This window comes from Schistocerca nitens, chromosome 4, assembly GCF_023898315.1.
Source record: "Schistocerca nitens isolate TAMUIC-IGC-003100 chromosome 4, iqSchNite1.1, whole genome shotgun sequence".
Classification (NCBI taxonomy): domain Eukaryota; kingdom Metazoa; phylum Arthropoda; class Insecta; order Orthoptera; family Acrididae; genus Schistocerca; species Schistocerca nitens.
In genome coordinates this window covers 916,454,258-916,474,992 of record NC_064617.1, presented here as the reverse complement: position 1 = coordinate 916,474,992, position 20,735 = coordinate 916,454,258, and positions in this window count along the sequence as shown.

Genomic DNA, 20,735 nt, shown 5'->3' with positions numbered 1-20,735 from the left:
AATGAATGTATGGTCGTCTGCTAACCGCAGTGAATGTGAATATATGATCATCTTTGAGACGATCCTTTGGCCACCTTTGGTCACCTTTGGTGGGACCAAAGAGATGAAATTTACCTGAGCTTTGAGTGCTGAAATGTGGCTGACCAATACGGTAGCAAGGTGCTCCCCCCACTTCAGCAGAGGTGGAGAGGACCTCGAGAACGGCCATGTTTCAGCACTCTGCCGCTGGATCTTGTGCTGTTAAGACATTTTTTAGTTGTGCTCCGTAATGACGAAAGAGTGGAGACATGGAGCAACTGGTTTATCACCAATTACGGTACTAAAGAATGAACCACCACTAGATCGAGTCAGGGAGCTGGTAGATTTTCCGCGATCAGGAAAGCAGAGGCACACAGAAATTGTCAAGGTTGCGATAGAGCGTATTAAGAAAGCAGCTAAGGAAAGGCAGGAGAAGCAGAAAGGAAAGATCCGTAAGATCGAATTGGCAGTAGGAGACAAGGTTCTAATTAAAACTCACCGATTATCGAAGAAGCACAGATTCCTAACTAGCAAATGTTTTACTGTGTATAGTGGACCATTCAGAGTGAGGCGGATTGTCCATGAAAATGCTGTACTGATTGAGACGATCAAGGGAAAACAATCTCGTGGGCTTCATCACATTTCTAACATCAAATTATGGAAAAGTTAAGGATAGATCGGAAGTAGGCAATTTATGGTAGATAGTCAGTGTATTTATTTGCGGTGTGTAACGTTGTGCAAGGTCAAATCGAACATAAGAATTTTCAGGCGGGATGTCAGGAAGTATGACGGAATAGACTGGTCGAATGAGCCATGAACAGGAGTCGACAGAGTGGTGTATGTACGTGTTTTTTGTCATATGAATAAGGATCAAGCAGAAACGACGTGATGATAAATAGTAGTGGATAAAGGCGATATTTAAGGAGAGAAGCGACGTGAAGCAGTGTGATTAATAAAGAGAGATTCGACGTGATGAAACAGTGGTAAATAAAGGTGAGTAGAATTGAATAATGTGGAGATGTCTTAGATGTATGTTACAGAGAGGCCTGTGTATGCTGCAATAGAGATTGATGCCAATGGCGAAGGAAGACCAGGAAATGATGGAGTAATGGACGGACGGAGAGCCGAAATACGAATGAAGAGATGAGGACAACTGCACAATGTGAAAGGACATAAAGGGAGTATGAGATCCAGATGGTGAACGTTGTGGAATACTGACGAAAGATGTAATATAAGTGTAAATCTAATTCTTACCATAACAGTTGCTATGTAAAAAAAAATAATTTTTGTTGTTGTTGTTGTTGAAGCCTGGTACCAGTATAACTAATCAAAACGGTACCAAGAATGTGTACAGTTATTTTGCAGGGTGAATAATTTGTGTATTTTTTGTTCTTAGATGAAATGTCGCAATTCTAAGTGATATTTAGCAGGATGAATAATCGGTAAATTGAATGCAGAGGTAAGCCGATGGAGATAGGTGCCAGAGTGAAAGGACGAATTCGGAGACTGGAATGCTATCTCCGAAGCAGCTTCATGTGTTATGTGGTTGAGTATAAGGGAGCAAAGGTATGGTATGTTGTCGTGAGTGTGGTGGTGTTAAGGTTAGGTGACTTCTAGACCTATTCTGTTAGTGTATTAATGGGTTGAATGAGAAGGAAAATGTGGTGAGTGAGAGCCGTAGAGTAGTGTGATCAATGCGCACACTCCTGTAAAGGGGATGCTACCGATCTGTAACTAAAACATTATTGTGTATTGTTTGATTTGGATGAACCTCGATGGCAGGTCAGGATCTGACATCATGTGGATGGTTCATACATGTCCTAGAAATGTTGTTATATATAATAAAATGTTAAATATATAAAGAGATACTAATTTCAGTCTGTCACAAGCACAAAGGTGCATTGTATGTTGTAGATTTAGAGTCATCAGTTTCTAAAATGTTTGTTGTGTTAGGATGTTAAAGTAGTTTACTATTTAATAACATGTGGTAGGTAATTGAGAGCTGTGTAGATTATTTTTTTTTTTTTTTTTTTTGTTAGAACACTTTCAAGGGGTATTAATTTCAGTCTGTCACAAACACAAAGGTTCATTGTATATTGTAGCTTTAGAATCAACAGTTTCTAATATTTTCACTGTGATAGGATGTTAGAGTAGTCTACTATTTTATATTGTAATTATGAGTTGTATAGATTGTTTCTTATTCCTTTTGTTTTTTATTTTACACTTTCATGTTTTGTATGAGGGACGACAGGTACAATCAATAGCACAAGTGTGGGCTGTATATAGAAAAGAGGCAAATGTTGATGCTGTATGTGTAGAAAACTAGGGTGTATAATTTTATGTTTTTTAGAACAAAGATTTTTTTATTACCAATGTATCTAATAGATCATACATGTAATCAATGAGTATTCAAATAATGTAAGAATATCATTTTGTCTGTAATGTTGCGAGATGCACGGAAGGGTCTGACTGATTGGGAGTCGTAACGCCCATACCGCTAGCGGGCCGAGCTGAAGTCGCCATGGCGACGGGCGACAGAGCCGCGGCACTCCCCACTCCACTGCGGGTCGGGGTACACTCCACGCGCCCGCTACAGCAGGTCAACGGCCTGGGGCGACACGCATGTACCACTGGCCACTCATAAGTTCCGCCACCCTTACGACTGGGGACAGTATCCCGACTGGGGACAGTATCCCGCGGAGGCAACAGCGGGTGGTTTTTTCTGCTCAACGGCGGAGCGACGGCAGAATGAACGACGCGCGGCAGAGTCTGGCGGGCATTTGTTACCAGCAACTATTAACTAGTACTGGACTGTGGAGCTGTGAAACAAGATGACTGCTCGTTACGTCTCCATAAGGTGGAAAGTGAAAGACTGGTGTTCCCACGTTGTGAGTGGTGGAAAAGATTTTGTTGTTTTGTTTTGTCTTGACCACTGAACGGTGGGATCCATATGCCTTTGTCAGTGACTGGTTAAGTGTGCTTTGTGAATTGCATGTGGGACGCTTGGTATACTTAAAGAGGACAGTTGTCGTTTGGTGACTAATTATTGTATGAACGCAAGAAACTAAAGTGGGACATTGACATTTGCAATTGTAGTAGAAGACATTTCTTTAATTGGTGCGGGAATAAGTGCTGTTTGTTGGAACTTACGACTTTTAATTACACCATGAACTGAAAGGACAGAACCGTGGGTAATAGTAGTTGTAGGGCTATTTCTGGACGACCAGATTCGTGTGGATGGTGCGCTGAGAGTGACTATGACATTTGTGTTTAATGTGAGATACAGTTTACTGTTCAGTGCGTGTTCAAAATGCCGATTTGAGTGACTTAAAGACTTTCGTCCGGGTAACCATGGGAGAGCTTTGACACTGAGACAGTGTTTCTAGGGAACCTGTCAGCAACTTTTTTGATCCCAAGAAAATCACAGAATGAAATGATTCCGTGTGACTCGCAAGATAGGGAATAATGTATTTGTACTTGTAATTGTGTAAATTTTTTATATTATATGTTTCATTCCTGAAGGGACAACAAGTGTAATTGTATTTCATTAACATTTGTGTTTAGAATAGTTAGTGTTTTTTTTGTTTGTTCTGGGTTATCAAGTTCACGTAGCATGTTTATTAGAATATTTGGTACAATGATGCTTTAATTATTAGCCGGTGGCGTAATACTAACATAGCGGCTCTTGTTGCATTGGTCAGTAAGGTTGTCACAGGGGACAAGAGTTTGCATTGCACAACAAATATCGGAATTAACTGATGCATTTTGATGTCATGGACAGTAATGATCTTGTTGGTGTGTTGACTGAAGCCACTTATCTTCATTATCACAGTGGTGATATTTCACATTAAAGTGTAACGAAGGCTAGTCGAAATGCAAGTTCTTGTCATCTAAATGTGTAACAATAGAGAAATGAGCAGTAGAGTAAGATACGAGAGCTACTGGTGGATTCAAGCACTTATTGCTAACTATTTATTGCGTGTATTGATATGGAGCCTGACTTCTACGTGTAACTAGTGTACGAAATTTTTTTCTTTTGTTGATTTTGTTTTGTATTTAGACTTTCCTGTGTAAAGGTTTTTACCCCGCAATTTATGAATGTCAGATTACTTTCTCTGTGTTTGGACGGTGAGCTATTTAAAATTTCACGAGTACAATTAGTATTTTCTTTTATTTGTCATAGAATTAGTGAAGTTTGGATTACTCCTAAAAATAACGGAGATCCCGGTAACTAAGCAAATTTTTATCTCACCATTATTTTTTATTTGTATGATGTAATGTTTTATTTGTCATTTGGATTGATGTAAATTTGTATGTGTACGTTACTCCGGATTGTGGAGAGTACAATAATGCAACAACTGTGTCAATAATTTGGTAAAGTAACAGCATTTGGTCGTCTGTTTGAGGTCACCAGGGGCTAAGGCCTCCTCCTGGTTATTTTGATGACTTGCTATGTTTGTTCTAATACAAAAATGGTTCAAATGGCTCTGAGCACTATGGGACTCAACTGCTGAGGTCATTAGTCCCCTAGAGCTTAGAACTAGTTAAACCTAACTAACCTAAGGACATCACAAACATCCATGCCCGAGGCAGGATTCGAACCTGCGACCGTAGCGGTCTTGCGGTTCCGGACTGCAGCGCCTTTAACCGCACGGCCACTTCGGCCGGCTTGTTCTAATACAGTTTTCTTAAAAAAATGTTCGGAACTACCCTCGCATTGCAAGGATAGTACCGTGCCATTTTTTTCTGCATGGGTAGCCGGTGGTGAAAGGGTACAGTATCGCCCGACATTGAAAATAGGTACAACATACTTCATTATTTTTGTCAGAACAACACATTTGTTTTGTAAAATAACTCAATTTCAATTAATACAGCGAAGCCGGACACCAGTGTGGGAAAGAATGACAATTTCTTTATTTAATTGATCACATGTGCACTCCCACAAAGTAAATCCCTACATCCAGTTTGGTGAGATCTGTGAAATGAATGAATGTATGGTCGTCTGCTAACCGCAGATAGTGAATGTGAATATATGATCATCTTTAAGACGATCCTTTGGCCACTTTTGGTGGGACCAAAGAGATGAAATTTACCTGAGCTTTGAGTGCTGAAATGTGGCTGACCAATACGGTAGCAAAGTGCTCCCCCCACTTCAGCAGAGGTGGAGAGGACCTCGAGAACAGCCATGTTTCAGCACTCTGCCGCTGGATCTTGTGCTGTTAAGACCTTTTTTAGTTGTGCTCCGTAATGACGAAAGAGTGGAGACATGGTATGCATGTGGAATATTTAAGAGTAGTTTGAAATAATTTCTCTATTTCAGGAACCTTTGTGGGGGGAAAATTAAATGCCAGGCAGGTAATATTAATGGGATTGTAGTAATCTTCAGAAGTGACCAACGGTCACAATGAAACCACGTGTAGCAATAAGTTGAAATACTTCCGTGTGCTTAAGTTAAGCTGAATTACTAGCGTGTGTACAATAAGTTGAAATATTTAAGAAATAGCGTGTGTACCATAAGTTGAAATATTTAAGAAATGGTGTGTGCAGGACTTGAAATTAGAGACGAGTACTTCCACGTGGTGAGTACTGTGTGAGTCTCAAACTGTGTATGAGACAAAAGATAAAGAGAAGTACTCGTCCATGGTATCAGTTGAGGACTCGCGTGTGTGATGAATACGTTCTTAATATTACTTTGCGTGATATGATTCCGTGTGACGCTAGATTCAAACTCTGAGAGAGAAGCAAGGTGAGTCGGCCGTCTATCCAGCAACGCCATTTGGCTTGCATTGCACAGGAAGACGTGCAAATATCTCCAGAGTTCATAGTAGGAAAGTAGAATTACGAAGTGGAGCAGTGTCGTGTGAAACTGAGATAAATATTAATTGAAGTGGGAAAGCTGAAAGTGATAGTGTTGTGACTATTTAGTGTTTTATATTTCTTATTGCAGTGTGATGTATGTCATGTAATTTGGGTATGTGTGGTTTGCATGGGAGAGTAGCAAGGTAGTTTCAAAAGATTAGTGGGTTATGCTTGTTCCTTCTGTACCGATCGGTCTGGAGGAAAGTTTCGTGATGATGATTGTGAGAGTCGAAGTGTGAGGTATAATAAAAGATCCACCATCCTATCCAGAAAGTGCACTGTAGCGTTAAATAATTACGAGACCATAATCTAGAGATTCACCAATGTAAAGTCATGCCCACTGGGCGGAATTACTCATGTGTTATTGTTGTAGGTTATAGAATTTGTGTGTTTAGATTAGTGAATTTATCGGAATAAATAAGATAGTGAAAAGAAAAAGATTGGTGGACTTTTCCTTCGAATTGTATGTTGTCATAATGTCCCGAATTTATAATGTGTGCGCCATTCATATTCAGTGCAGTGGCCACGTGTAGACAAAAGCCGTTAAATAAAAAGAAAAGGAAAGAAAATGTGGTATTGCCAGTGCGTAGTGTACAGTCAGAGTTCTGTAAATTACTGATAGTCAGATGCGTGTTTCCGTTGCATATTATTCGTACAGGTGGATAATTTGTAACTTAATTGTGAGTACGAGAGTTCATGTTACTCGATAAATAAGAATGAATCCACTCGCTTGGCAGACCACTCATCTTGCAGGCCTGACTGCCTGATGCCACAGTATGAGCAAGGCATGTGGGTGCCTCTCAAAATCAATGATCGAAAATCTTTACACAATATTTTCAAAGGGAGACAAATCTCCTAAAGAAGAATCAATCCGTAGTTGTTCTTCTACAGAGAAAAGCAGACAGACAAGACATGAAATAAAAAATGATAGCCCTATCAGTCCCAAAACCATGTCGTACAAGATACTCAGTAAAATTATTATCAGCCACATATGAACAGCAATACATTTTAACAATTTGCAGGAACAATCTGATAACAGAGAGAGGTCTACATGACAGTATAACATTTTGCAGCCGCTAACTAAATTATAGATCGAATCAATGATTTTCCATTAGCACTTAATTTGACATTAATAAGTTTCAAGAAAGGTATTGACCCAATTTCGATCAAATATATTCTGACAGCCCTTGAGAAAGAAGGCATGGTTTCAACCAACAACTGATAGGCCTTTTAGTGTGAATTTGAAAGTATGCCTAAAGATGAGTCACATCAGGACATAACGACTGCGCAGAGAAGAAAATAATACGACTTCTAAAGAATTCACAGATAAAGTTCATGAATTTTTGTATTTAGGGAAGATGGAAGGCAGGAGAAGAAACAGAATAGTAAATACGGCCAGACTGCTTTCGGTGATCGAAGTAGCGTAGAATGTGTACCAAGAACACATTTCTTCTTTCCTTGACGGTGGTCAAGATCCTCTATATCTAGATGTACATTTCTTAGTTTGCTCGTCCTCTGTGTTGACCGTCTCATGTTCATCGAGGTCCTAGTGTCCTCAGGTCCCCGTATTCTCCTGATAATTCTTCGTTCTTCACGTTCTAGCGTCCTAAGTAATCCTGTTCTTATAAGGTCCAGACCTTCCTCTGCATTTAGGCTTTAGGGCAGACTGCTATCTGGTAATGTATCAATTCTTCATTGTACGAAAGATTCTTCATATTGTTGAAATTGACAGCGAGCTTTTACTCCATATTCATCGTGTTTATTCGTGTTCCCACAGCTTCTTTTTCTGTCTGACCAATTTCTGTCCTTTCTGCTAGAAATTTATAAGTAAATCTCTCCACCTGAAATTTCCCTCTTTTAAGTGTTACGCATTTTTGCTTTGTTATTTCCATGTTCTCATCATTATCATTATCAGGATTTCCTTCCAGCGAGCCAGGTAGGAACTTGGTGATCGATATGCCTCCATTGGTTTCTGTCCTGATATAGCTTTTCCCTCTCCACTACATCAAAAATGGTTCAAATGGCTCTGAGCACTATGGGACTCAACTGCTGAGGTCATTAGTCCCCTAGAACTTAGAACTAGTTAAACCTAACTAACCTAAGGACATCACAAACATCCATGCCCGAGGCAGGATTCGAACCTGCGACCGTAGCGGTCTTGCGGTTCCAGACTGCAGTGCCTTTAACCGCACGGCCACTTCGGCCGGCCTCCACTACATCTCATGTTACTCCTCTCCTCTTGAGATCTTCCTTAATCTGGTCTGTCCATCTGTTCTACGGAACTTAATTGTGAGCTATTGTTGTGATATGGAACGAGTCAGTGTTACCATTGCAATACACTCACTAAGGCACTCTCACCTATTTCTCGTAAACACAGATATATTCTCTGAGATACGATGTCGAAAAATCTTTCGAAAATTTGAGAACACAGAAGCTGCATGTATGCTTGTGACAGCATCTTGCTGGCTATCGAGTCTGAAAATTAGTGACGATGCTTAGTAAACTCGTGGTGATGTTTGTGGGTAACTTTACACTGACGACATTGCCGCATTCAGCGACTTCACAACTTTCCAAGAGCAGTTGTAAATAGCGCCCCACGCAAGAAACTACAAGCAGTGAACTGTGAACTTACAGATTGCAAGACTGCTTTTTGCGTCATACCATGACTAGTTGCACACAAGGAATGCAATACAAACAACAGGCGGACTTCGAACCTGGCATGACTGGTTTATTCCCGTCACCAGATTGCCTGGCCTGCAGGTTAAGAGGGTCGCTGCAAGTCATTTGAATTTCCTGCCTGTGCTTTGACAACCTTCAGATTTGATATTTTCTTGGAATGCATAATCACCGAACACTTCTGAGTTAAATAATTGTAGCATATAAGTAAATATCGGATCACGCTCCAAAAACTGAAAATCTTAGTTATTGGTGAAATTCCGCTGTAAACGCTAACGCCAGTAAATATATATTCTGACACAAGCGCCAGAACAGCGGGAAAGAGTGTTTACAGCTGTCAAAAAATCGGATTCGCGTCTAGCATCAACACTGATGCTCCAGTAATAAGTCATACGTCAAAGTCTCTTTTAGTGTCTTGGCGTGCACTTGGGTGAACTGCTGACAATTGAAGTAGCTCTATGGTTTGTTTGGAACAAGAGGCCATTTAAGAAGTAATTACTAGAGATGAATAATAGACTATACTGCAAAATGGAAAGGAAAATTGCATCAAAACGGAAGAATAGTGCTGAAGGTAGTGCTCAAAGTAAAGGAGCGGATATACTCTTCCTTCATTATGGTATAATGAAATATAACATTTACGGCAGCTCTCAGATTACAACTTTTGCATTCATGTTGGTGATAACCAAACCGATTACATATTTCTCTGGCATGAAGCCGTATGTGGCACTGGTGGGAATGAAATTCCTTCCTGTGTGCACAAAACCTTTACATCGACACTTACTCGTAAAAAGAAACGGGAGTGGCAACTGCTGTAGGCTGAACAAAAGTAAGATGATGATGTTTCTGTGGGTTTACCTAACGGCAAAGCGTTACCTTACCGAAGTACACGTTTCTGGTGAAAGGACCCTCTTTACATCCTACGATAGCAATTTTGCTCACATTGAGAAACGAAAGAGGCTAACTGCGTGCGAAGTTCCGAAAGATTTAGTTCGCCTCATCACGCAGGCTAAGCACAAAACACCATTCACAGAGACTGTTATGCAAGAAACAGATTTTTGCGATTGAATTTTCTCATTTTGCGAATACTGAACGAGCGATCTGTTTTATTCGCTAAAAACATTCACTATCCTAGATCGCATAAAATATTTATTTTTTTAATATAGCCGGTTTCGACGGATTTTGCTGTGATCTTCAGACCTTAAAAATCTTTTAGTTGTCCATTTTACGTTGGGCCTCTCGCCAAGTTGTCAAGTGGATAATAATGAGCACCTTATAAGAGGTTTGTCAAAATTAAAATATCTAAAAATGTAAAGCACCTTGTGCAAAAGGCCATGTCCATAAATATATATCCCTCACACGTGCTTGTAACATCACAAAAACACAGTAGCAAATCTGTTTACATAAGCTGGACATATTCCAACTGTTTATATCTAGGCTGTTGAATGTTTTTAGGAAGATGTTTACGACAGCTACTGAAAAATGTAATATTTCGTCAGTGTGTATATTTCACAGCGGATCGGACTGACTGCTGAACACCTACGGGTACTGGAAGCTGGGGCAGCTTTTAGTTCAGTTGAAGAGTTCAAGCAACATTACATCTTGAAGAGGTACGTGAAGCCTTTTAATCTTTAACAGGAGCAGCTGGAAACACTACACTGTGAATCTAGGTTGTCTCAAAGAAAGAAAAGTGGTTTAGCTAAAATGATTCCATCTGCAAAACAGGAGAATAAGTGGTTTTATGAGAACCTTGTGAAATGAATGTAAATGGATGTATCGTTATTTATGTTAAAGCCATTGCACACAAAACGTTTCATCTTCTTAAAATTTTGTATCATATTGTTCTTAAACCTACTAACGTAGAACAGAAACCTGCTACACAATTTTTTTGTTTATCTCTAAACCAGATTTTTGGCGCTGGACCCGGTATTGACTTACATCCCACAATTGTTTAAAGTTTCATATGGGGCACCACAGCCGTATATTTGTTAAAATACATTTTGACATTGTCCACCTTGGATGTTTTTCGCAAGAACTCGATTTATAATACCTTGCACAACTGGCCAAGTTCGGACTTAGTAGATGCCGATGTGTTGTTCCCTTATCCTCTTTAAAACCAGAAAGCTAACTGCGTGCAGGAATAGTCATTTTATAACTAATGCCACGTTACTGGGCTCTCCTTCGTTATCGGACACCAACTGTGAAGTTGGAAGTCCGAAAAAGTCTCAAAGCTGCGAAGTGCTTTGATTCTGACGCTTGCACATTATGTGCTCGCTTTCAGATGGCTATATCGCAATTGTACAAACATAGTGACACCTACTGCACCTGAAAATGGTCTGTAAATGCTGAAATTGGCCAGTCGCGCAGGTAGAATAAATTGAATAGTTGTGAAAAAACCCCAAGGTAGAAAACTTCATAATGACCTTTAAAGAACGGACACTTTCATTTAAGACCGAATATTTTAGATGGAGGAGTATCCGCAGACATCAAAAATTGTCTAAATGATAACATTATGGCACGTTGGCAACCACCGGATGGGTGCATGAGTTTGCAACGTCATTGTTCTTCACCTCATCAACAAATAGTTAATATATATTTGTTGTCTCTCGCTATTTTGAATTGTTACATTTTAGATTTTGCTAATATCATCACAGTTGGTTGGGATCTTCTGTGAACTGAAGATGGAGAAACAAGTACGAAAACTCGATATTTGGTTATTTTTTAAATCTGTTACACGAATAAACGCGACAGAAGCAGTTTAAATGATTTATAGTGTCTACAGACAAGAATAATTCCTTTTCCAAAGGTGACGAAGCTGAGCGATCACCATTTTCGATGGCCGTTCTGAGGAACCGTATACCGAACACTGAGAATGACTTTTCCTTGATGGTAGGGCTGATACCGGTCACCCTACCGAGAGAAAACGGAGTCACGCTGGAAGGACAGTCAAATGTTCAAATGTGTTTGAAATCTTATGAGACTTAACTGCTAAGGTCATCAGTCCCTAAGCTTACACACTACTTAATCTAAATTATCCTACGGACAAACACACACACCCATGCCCGAGGGACGACTCGAACCTCCGCCGGGACCAGCCACACAGTCCATGACTGGTAGCGCGTCAGACCGCTCGGCTAATTCAGCGCGGCCGAAGGACAGTCATCGGCTCCTGTTTCGAGTGTCATCATAACTGGTCGGGAGATAGATATTATGGTCACGACACCTTTTGAAGGACTATTCGAAAGAGACGTCAGTGAACGGAACGTCAAAACATTCTTTAATGTATTTCTAATGGCGGCATTCACGTAGTGCGTTAACGGGATGGAACGTCAGCGCCAAGGTTTCACAAGAAAATTTCGGCTTTAGTGTCGTCTGCTAGTATCGAAAATTAGCCTATACTCGTCCAGGTTACCCATTTTATATTGCTGTGGGTCTTCTTAATACTCTCTTTTTCGCGTTTTTATATTACCACCAAAATGCTTCTATAAAACTTTATTTTGGAACGTCTGGGCCGGCCGCTGTGGCCGAGCGGTTTTAGGCGCTTCAGTCCGGAACCGCGCTATTGCTACGGTCGCAGGTTCGAATCCTGCCTCGGGCATGGATATGTGTGATGTACTTAGGTTAGTTAGGTTTAATTAGTTCTAAGTTCTAGGGGACTGATGACCTCAAATGTTAAGTCCCATAGTGCTTAGAGCCATTTGAACCGTTTAATTTGAACATCTGGTATCAGCTATTTTGTCCTCTGGCAGACTCAAATCACTTTACTCTGAGATGACAAAGGTCATGGGAGACCTCTAAACATCGGGTCGCACCTCCTTTTAGACCGACGCAGTGCTGCAACTCGACGTTCCTAGGACTCAGCAAGTCGTAGGGAGTCAAATGGTTCAAATGGCTCTGAGCACTATGGGACTCAACTGCTGAGGTCATTAGTCCCCTAGAACTTAGAACTAGTTAAACCTAACTAACCTAAGGACATCACAAACATCCATGCCCGAGGCAGGATTCGAACCTGCGACCGTAGCGGTCTTGCGGTTCCAGACTGCAGCGCCTTTAACCGCACGGCCACTTCGGCCGGCCGTAGGGAGTCCCCTGCAGAAATATTGACTCACGCTGCCTCTACAGCCGTCCATAATTGCGAACGTGTTGCCGGTGCAGGATATTGTGCACGAACTGACCTCTCGGTAATGTCCCCATAAATATTCGACTGCATTCATGACGGGCAATCTGGGTGGCCAAACTGTTCACTCTAACTGCCCAGTATGTTCTTCTAAGCAATCACGAACAAATGTGACCTGGTGACATGGTGCATTATCATCCATAAGATTACCATCGCTCTTTGGGAACATGGAGCGCATAATCGATGCAGATGGGCTCCAGGTAGCCGAACATTACCATTTCCGGTCAATCATCTGTTCGCTAGGACCAGAAGACACTGTCCATCCCATGTGCACACAGGCCACACCATTATGGAGCCACTGCCAGCTTGCACAGTGCCTTTTTGACAACTCGGGTCCATGGCTTGGTGGGGATCTGCGCCACAATCCAAAAGTTCATCAGCTCTTACCAACCGAAACTGGGACTCATCTGACAAGGCCACGGTTTGCCAGTCTTCTAGTTCCAACCGATACGGTCACAACCCCAGCAGGCGGGCTGCAGGCGATGTCGCGCTGTTAACAAAGGCCGGCCGCGGTGGTGTAGCGGTTCTAGGCGCTCGGTCCGGAGCCGTGCGACTGCTACGGTCGCAGGTTCGAATCCTGCCTCGGGCATGGATGTGTGTGATGTCCTTGGGTTAGTTGGGTTTAAGTAGTTCTAAGTTCTAGGGGACTGATGACCATAGATGTTAAGTCCCATAGTGCTCAGAGCCATTTGAACCATTTTTTTTTTTTGTTAACAAAGGCACTCGCGTCTGTCGTCTGCTGCCACAGCCCTTTAGTGCCAAATTTCGCCGCACTCTCCTAACGGATATGTTAGTCGTACGTCTCATATTCATTTCTGCGGTTTCTTTCACGCAGTCTTGGTTTTCTGTTACTACTGAAAACTCTACGCAAACGCCGCTGAACTCGGTCGTTAATTGAACATTGTCGACCACTGCGTAATCCGTGGTGAGAAATAACGTCTGAAATTTGGTAGCCTCGACACACTCTTGACACTGTGTATTTCGGAATATCGAATTCCCTAATGATTTCCGAAATGGAATGTCCCATGCGTCTAGCTCCAATTACCATTCCGCGGTCAAAGTCTGAATTGCCCTCGTGCGGCCATAATCACTTCAGAAACTTTTTCACATGAATCACCTGAGCACAAATAACAGATCCGCCAATGTATTAGTGTTTTATACGTTGTTTACGCTATAATACCGCTCTCTTTATGTTTGCCTATAGTATATCGCTCTCCCATGACTTTTGTCACCTCAGCAACTTCGAACTTTGGAGTCAGCCAGATGATTACGAAAAAATCGGTACCAATTACGGCGAAATAAAGTTTTAGAGAAGGTTTTCGGTGATGTAAGTAAATATATCTTTTATCAAAGCTGTGGACCACAGCTTAAAGAAGATTTTCCTTTCCGATTATTTCGTGACACGTTGCCAACGTTGTATGTGGACTCAGTTTTTCCACGAGTGTTCTCACACAGAAGCGACCAAATAACTCAAAAGGAATAATGATCTAGATTTTACGAAAAAAAAATTCGTAAAATAGTTTTAGTCCCAAGAAGTTAGCTCTGCTGAGAAAGTAAAATTCGATATTTTCCGGCTTTACTTGGCAATTATAGAGAAAACAAGACGCTATTTATAACGTAAACAGGTGACGTGCACCACCTTCTACATAATTTTTGATATTTTGACATTTGTTAATTTTCCTGAGACAATAAATGTTGATATTTTGCTATGTTTGGACAACAAAAGTGTTGCATGAAATTCTCAATACCGGAGTGAAATAACCTATGTGATCATCGTCAAGAACACCAGTTGCGAATTTCATTCGGCCATTCATTAGCTCTACTGCTTTTTATTAATGCAGATACCATATTGCGACTTTTTGTAAGACGGACGGGCCGTTGTAACTTTACTTCCATGTTTAAGTACAGTGCTGAGTAACATGTATTTGTGTTGAATACATCACAATTTGATGCTGACGTACCATGACGGTCCATTGAAATCCAGTGTGAACCGATCTTGATATTGCTTTACAACGACACCTTTGATGTGGGATGAACCAGCAGCATCGTATGGTGTCCTGTGCCCGATCGTAGATTTCGTGGACGATGCCACTGGAGGAAGCACGGTAAGAAACGAGTTCTGGCGACACTGAGATGATCCCTTTCATACGACTGATCCACCATGCTTCGGCTTGGCTGAAGATTTCCTCAACACTTGAACCCATGACTACCCAAGTCAGTGAATCAAGAAGCTGCAGCTACTATGAACCGGAACCAGCCAATCACTGCATAACAGGTTTGTGCGAAACTCAAGGGATGTAATGTTAGTCCACGCCGGGACTAAATACTACACATGTATCCTGGATAAAGCTAAATGAATTAACCAGCGGCAGACAATCACTGAGATTCTTAGCACTTACGAACACACATCAGAGCACGATTTCAACGAAACTGACGAGTCCTCCCTCGGGCATGGATGTGCGTGTTTGTCCTTAGGATAATTTAGGTTAAGTAGAGTGTAAGCTCAGGGGCTAATGACCTTAGCAGTTAAGTCCCATAAGATTTCACACACATTTGAACATCAACGGAACTGACTAGGAAACTCCGACACTCTTTCCGAGTACACCCTCTCACTTTAATATACACTCATGCTCATAAATTAAGGATAACAGCAGAATGTGGTGCCACACAACGTGGCATTACACAAAACTGGCGCTAATAGCATAGGCACATAGGGAACACACACGGCACAGATCTGTAAGTCCACGGTATTGGTGATAAGTTGAGAAAACCGTCCCGAAACACATGTGCTACAAAACGCCACTGTTTTCCCGCGCATGTACCCCGACATCAGTAAATGATATGGTCACCATGGACACGTACATAGGCCGCACAACGGGTTCAAATACTCTGGATGAGGTGGTCGAGCAGCTGCTGGGGTAGAGCCTCTCATTCTTACACCAGTGGCTGTCGGAGCTCCTGAAGTGTCCTAGGGGTGTGAAGACGTGCAGCGATACGTCGAGCGAGAGCATCCCAGATGTGCTCGATAGGGTTTAGGTCTAGAGAACAGGCAGACCACTCCATTCGCCTGATATCTTCTGTTTCAAGGTATTCCTCCACGATGGCAGCTCGGTGGGACCGTGCTTTATCATCAGTCAGGAGGAAAGTGGGAACCACTGCACCCCTGAAAAGGCGGACATACTGCTGCAAAATGACGTCCCGGTACACCTCACCTGTTACAGTTCTTTTGTCAAAGACATGCAGGGGTGTGCGTGCACCAATCAAAATCCCATCCCACACCATTAAACCACGACCTCCATACAGGTCCCTTTCAAGGACATTAAGGGGTTGGTATCTGGTTCCTGATTCACGCCAGATGAAAACCGGCGAATATCACTGTTCAGACTATACCTGGACTCGTCCGTGAACATAACCTGGGACCACTGTGCCAATGACCATGTACTGTGTTGTTGACACCAGGCTTTACGGGCTCTCCTGTGACCAGGGGTCAGTGGAATGCACCATAAACCATGTCTGTTCAGTCGTCGGTTAAGTGTGTGTCTTGAGACAACTGTTCCAGTGACTGCGGTAAGGTCCCGAGCAAGGCTACCTGCAGTACTCCGTGGCCGTCTGCGGGCACTCATGGTGAGATATCGGTCTTCTTGTGGTGTTGTACACTGTGGACGTCCCGTACTGTAGTGCCTGGACACGTTTACGGTCTATTGGAATCGTTGCCACAATCTTGAGATCACACTTTGTGGCACACGGAGGACCCGTGCTACGACCTGATGTGTTTGAACAGCCTCCAGTCGCCCTAGTATTCCACCCCTCGTAACGTCATCAATATGTGTTCTTTGAGCCATTTTCAACACACAGTTACCATTAGCACGTCTGAAAATGTCTGCACACTTACTCGCTGCACCGTACTCTGACATGCACCAACACACCTCTGCCCATGTGGACTGCTGCCAGCGCCACCGTGCGACAACCGCAGGTCGAATGCACCGCATGGTCATAGCCCGAGGTGATTTAAACCTGCAAACCACCCACCAGAGCGTTGTTTCACCATGTATCAGCATTATCCTTAATTTATGAGCACGAGTGTAAGTGGAAGGTCAAACTGCACGAATGTGGGATGTACTACAAAAGTATCCGTTAGGACAGTGCGGTGAAACATGGCGTTAATGGGCTACGGACCAACGCGAGTGCCTTTCCTAAAAGCAAAACCTCGCCTGCGAGCCTCTCCTGGGCCCTAGACGACTGGAAAAGAGCACAAGTAGTTCCAGTCTTCAAGAAGAGTCGTCGAGCAGATGCACAAAACTATAGGCCTATATCTCTGACATCTATCTGTTGTAGAATTTTGTAACATGTTTTTTGCTCGCGCATCATGTCATTTCTGGAAACCCAGAATCTACTTTGTAGGAATCAACATGGATTCCGGAAACAGCGATCGTGTGAGACCCAACTCTCTTTATTTGTTCATGAGACCCAGAAAATGTTAAATACAGGTTGCCAGGTAGATGCCATTTTCCGTGACTTCCGGAAGGCGTTCGATACAGTTCCGTACTGTCACCTGATAAACAAAGTAAGAGCCTACGGAATATCACACCAGCTGTGTGGCTGGATTGAAGAGTTTTTAGCAAACAGAACACAGCGTGTTGTTTTCAATGGAGAGACGTCTACAGACGTTAAACTAACCTCTGGCGTGCCAGAGGGGAGTATTACGGGACCACTGCTTTTCACAGTATATATAAATGACCTAGCAGATAGTGTCGGAAGTTCCATGCGGCTTTTCGCGGATGATGCTGTAGTATACAGAGAAGTTGTAACATTAGAAAATTGCAGCGAAATGCAGGAAGATCTGCAGCGGATAGGCACTTCGTGCAGGGAGTGGCAACTGACCCTTAACATACACAAATCTAATGTATTGCAAATACATTGAAAGAAGGATCCTTTATTGTATTATTATATGATAGCGGAACAAACACTGGTAGCAGTTACTTCTGTAATATCTGGGAGTATACGTACGGAACGATTTGAAGTGGAATGATCATTTAAATTAATTGTTGGTAAGGCGGGTGCCAGGTTGAGATTCATTGTGAGAGTCCGTAGAAAATGTAGTCCATCAACAAAGGAGGTGGCTTACAAAACACTCGTTCGACCTATACTTGAGTATTGCTCATCAGTGTGGGATCCGTACCAGGTCGGGTTGACAGAGGAGATAGAGAAGATCCAAAGAAGAGCGGCGCGTTTCGTCACAGGGTTATTTGGTATGCGTGATAGCGTTACGGAGATGTTTAGCAAACTCAAGTGGCAGACTCTGCAAGAGGGGCGCTCTGCATCGCGGTGTAGCTTGTTGTCCAGGTTTCGAGAGGGTGCGTTTCTGGATGAGGTATCAAATATATTGCTTCCCCCTACTTATACCTCCCGAGGAGATCACGAATGTAAAATTAGAGAGATTCGAGCGCGCACGGAGTCTTTCCGGCAGTCGTTCTTCCCGCGAACCATACGCGACTGAAACAGGAAAGGCAGGTAATGACAGTGGCACGTAAAGTGCCCTCATCCACACACCGTTGGGTGGCTTGCGGAGTATAAATGTAGATGTAGATGTAGAATACTGTGGCCTCGTCAGATGAGTCCCGTACGTTCGAGCATGTCGCAGAACCGACGAAGTCACGGAACCAAGTTGTCAGCAAGGCACTTTGCAATGTGATGGCTCCATAACGGTGTTGGCTGTGTTTATATGGAATGGAATTGGTCCTCAGCTCCAACTGACTGGAAATGATTATTTCGGCTGTTATTTTCGGCTACTTGGAGACCATTTGGAGCCATTAATGGACTTCATGTTCCCAAACAACAATGGAATTTTCATGGATGACAGTGTGCCATATCAAAACATTCTGGACAATACGATTTGGCCACCAGATCGCCGACATGAACCCCACAAACATTTATGGGACATAATCGACAGGTCCGTTCATAGACAAAATCCTGCACAGGCAACACTTTCCGAGCTAAAGGAGGTCCGACACAATATTAGGAGGTACCACATGACTTTTGTCACCTCAGCGTATCTGGTTTTGAGTTTCTGATTCTCAGATACGACCATGCCTATGGCGCAGCCACGTATGTCAGGCCAAATATCGAAACATTTCTCTTATTTCCACTTCCGCTGACAACCACATTCCTGACCATACTGACAAAATTGGAGAGATAGCCGTTTGTTAAGATATACAAACCTTTTGCTTGCACCTGGCCAAAACGCGTGTTACCCATTTCCATTCAACAGGCTATCCAGGATGCTTTAACAGGCATCACTAGTATTGAAAGAACAAAGAAAACGGTGTCAATAGTGATGATCTGGCTGACTGGTCTCAGAAGCACTCCATACACCTGGCGTACGTCGGCCCCACACAATGGCACGCCAAAACAGCAGGGAACGTCCACCTTTCTGCACTCGCTGGGTCTAAGGCGTTCAACCTGACCGGGTTGCTTCCAAACACAACTCCGACGATTGTCTGGTTGAAGGCATATGCGACAGTCATCGGCGAAGAGAACGTGATGCCAGTCCTGAGCAGTCCATTCGGCATGTTGTTGGGCCCATCTGTACCGCGCAGCATGGTGTCGTGGTTGCAGAGATGGACCTCGCCATGGACGTCGGGAGTGAAGTTGCGCATCATGCAGCCTATTGTGCACAGTTTGAGTCGTAACACGACGTTCTGTGGCTGCATGAAAAGCATTGTTGAACGTGCCTGAGCGAGCCATGTCATCGACAGTTCCCGTCTCTCTGTATGTCCACAATGTCTGAACAACATCTTTTTGATACACTCCGACACGCCTGGACACTTCCCTTCCTGAGAGCCCTTCCTGGCAAAAGTAACGATGCGGACGCGATCGAACCGCGGTATTGACCTCCTGGCATGGTTGAACTACAGACAACACGAGCCGTGTACCTCCTCCCTGGTGGAGTGACTGGATATGATCGGCTGTCCCATTAATATGAAGTTTCTCTATTGCAGAAACGTGCATTTTTTTTTCCTTTTACGCTGCTACACAGGAAATTTCGTAATATTTACAACTGTAATCGTCAAAACTATGTCAATTTATTCATACATGCATACAAGTGTGAAGGACATTGTAATGTCAGATACCGACATTGTGTAAACACTGACATCGTAATAATCAATTATATTAACAGTTGCATTCAACTTACCTTGTACTTGAAAAGTTTGACAACTCAGACTGCACCAATCTCCGTAAGTGACCCATGTACACCCTCCAATAACAACGGTGAAACGTCACCGTTCTTGCCGTGGCGCATCATGAAGTAGCCTGTTACAAAGCTGACCCATCTGCTCTGATGCGGACAAATTTCGTACACGTTGCGGGACTTCACACGTATTTTTTAGTGAAAAAAACTATAAACTGCCGTTTTTTGACGAGTGTCGCTTTTCTTGCCAGGATGCAATATGATGAAGCGCTTTTAGTGTACTATACTCGCATGGATGTAGCACCTTTAGAAGCAAACAAAATCATTTTGAAAAAAAAATGTGCTTACAGTTTAGTCCTTCGATTAAGGGCTAAAAATCGATTTCATGAAAGGATAATTAACTTGAACGGAACTCTCCGAGCTACCTGCAACGCTGCAGCCTCACGACACAGTTCCGCGAACTTCCAATTAGTTCCATTAGTCTCAGCATTCAGCGTACTGAGCTAATGAGCAGGAGGGAAGGAAAAAGTATAAATAACTCTGTACTTCTCCCGACTTTTCCGTATTCTTCAGTTCACGGTGTTAACTTGGTGCACACGCAGTTATAATAGCAGGGACTTCCCGGATCGTTTCACTAAGCTGCTTTGATGTGCGGCTACCGCTTCTGCACGACCTGAGAAGTTGATTCTCGGAACTTCAGCTGCAGCTGCCGCTTCTTGTGGGAGAATTTCAGACACGCATAAGTCACTGTAGTGATCCGTCACGCCATTCCTCCAGTGTCTGCTAGGTGTCTGGAGACACTAACCTCTACAGTTGCAA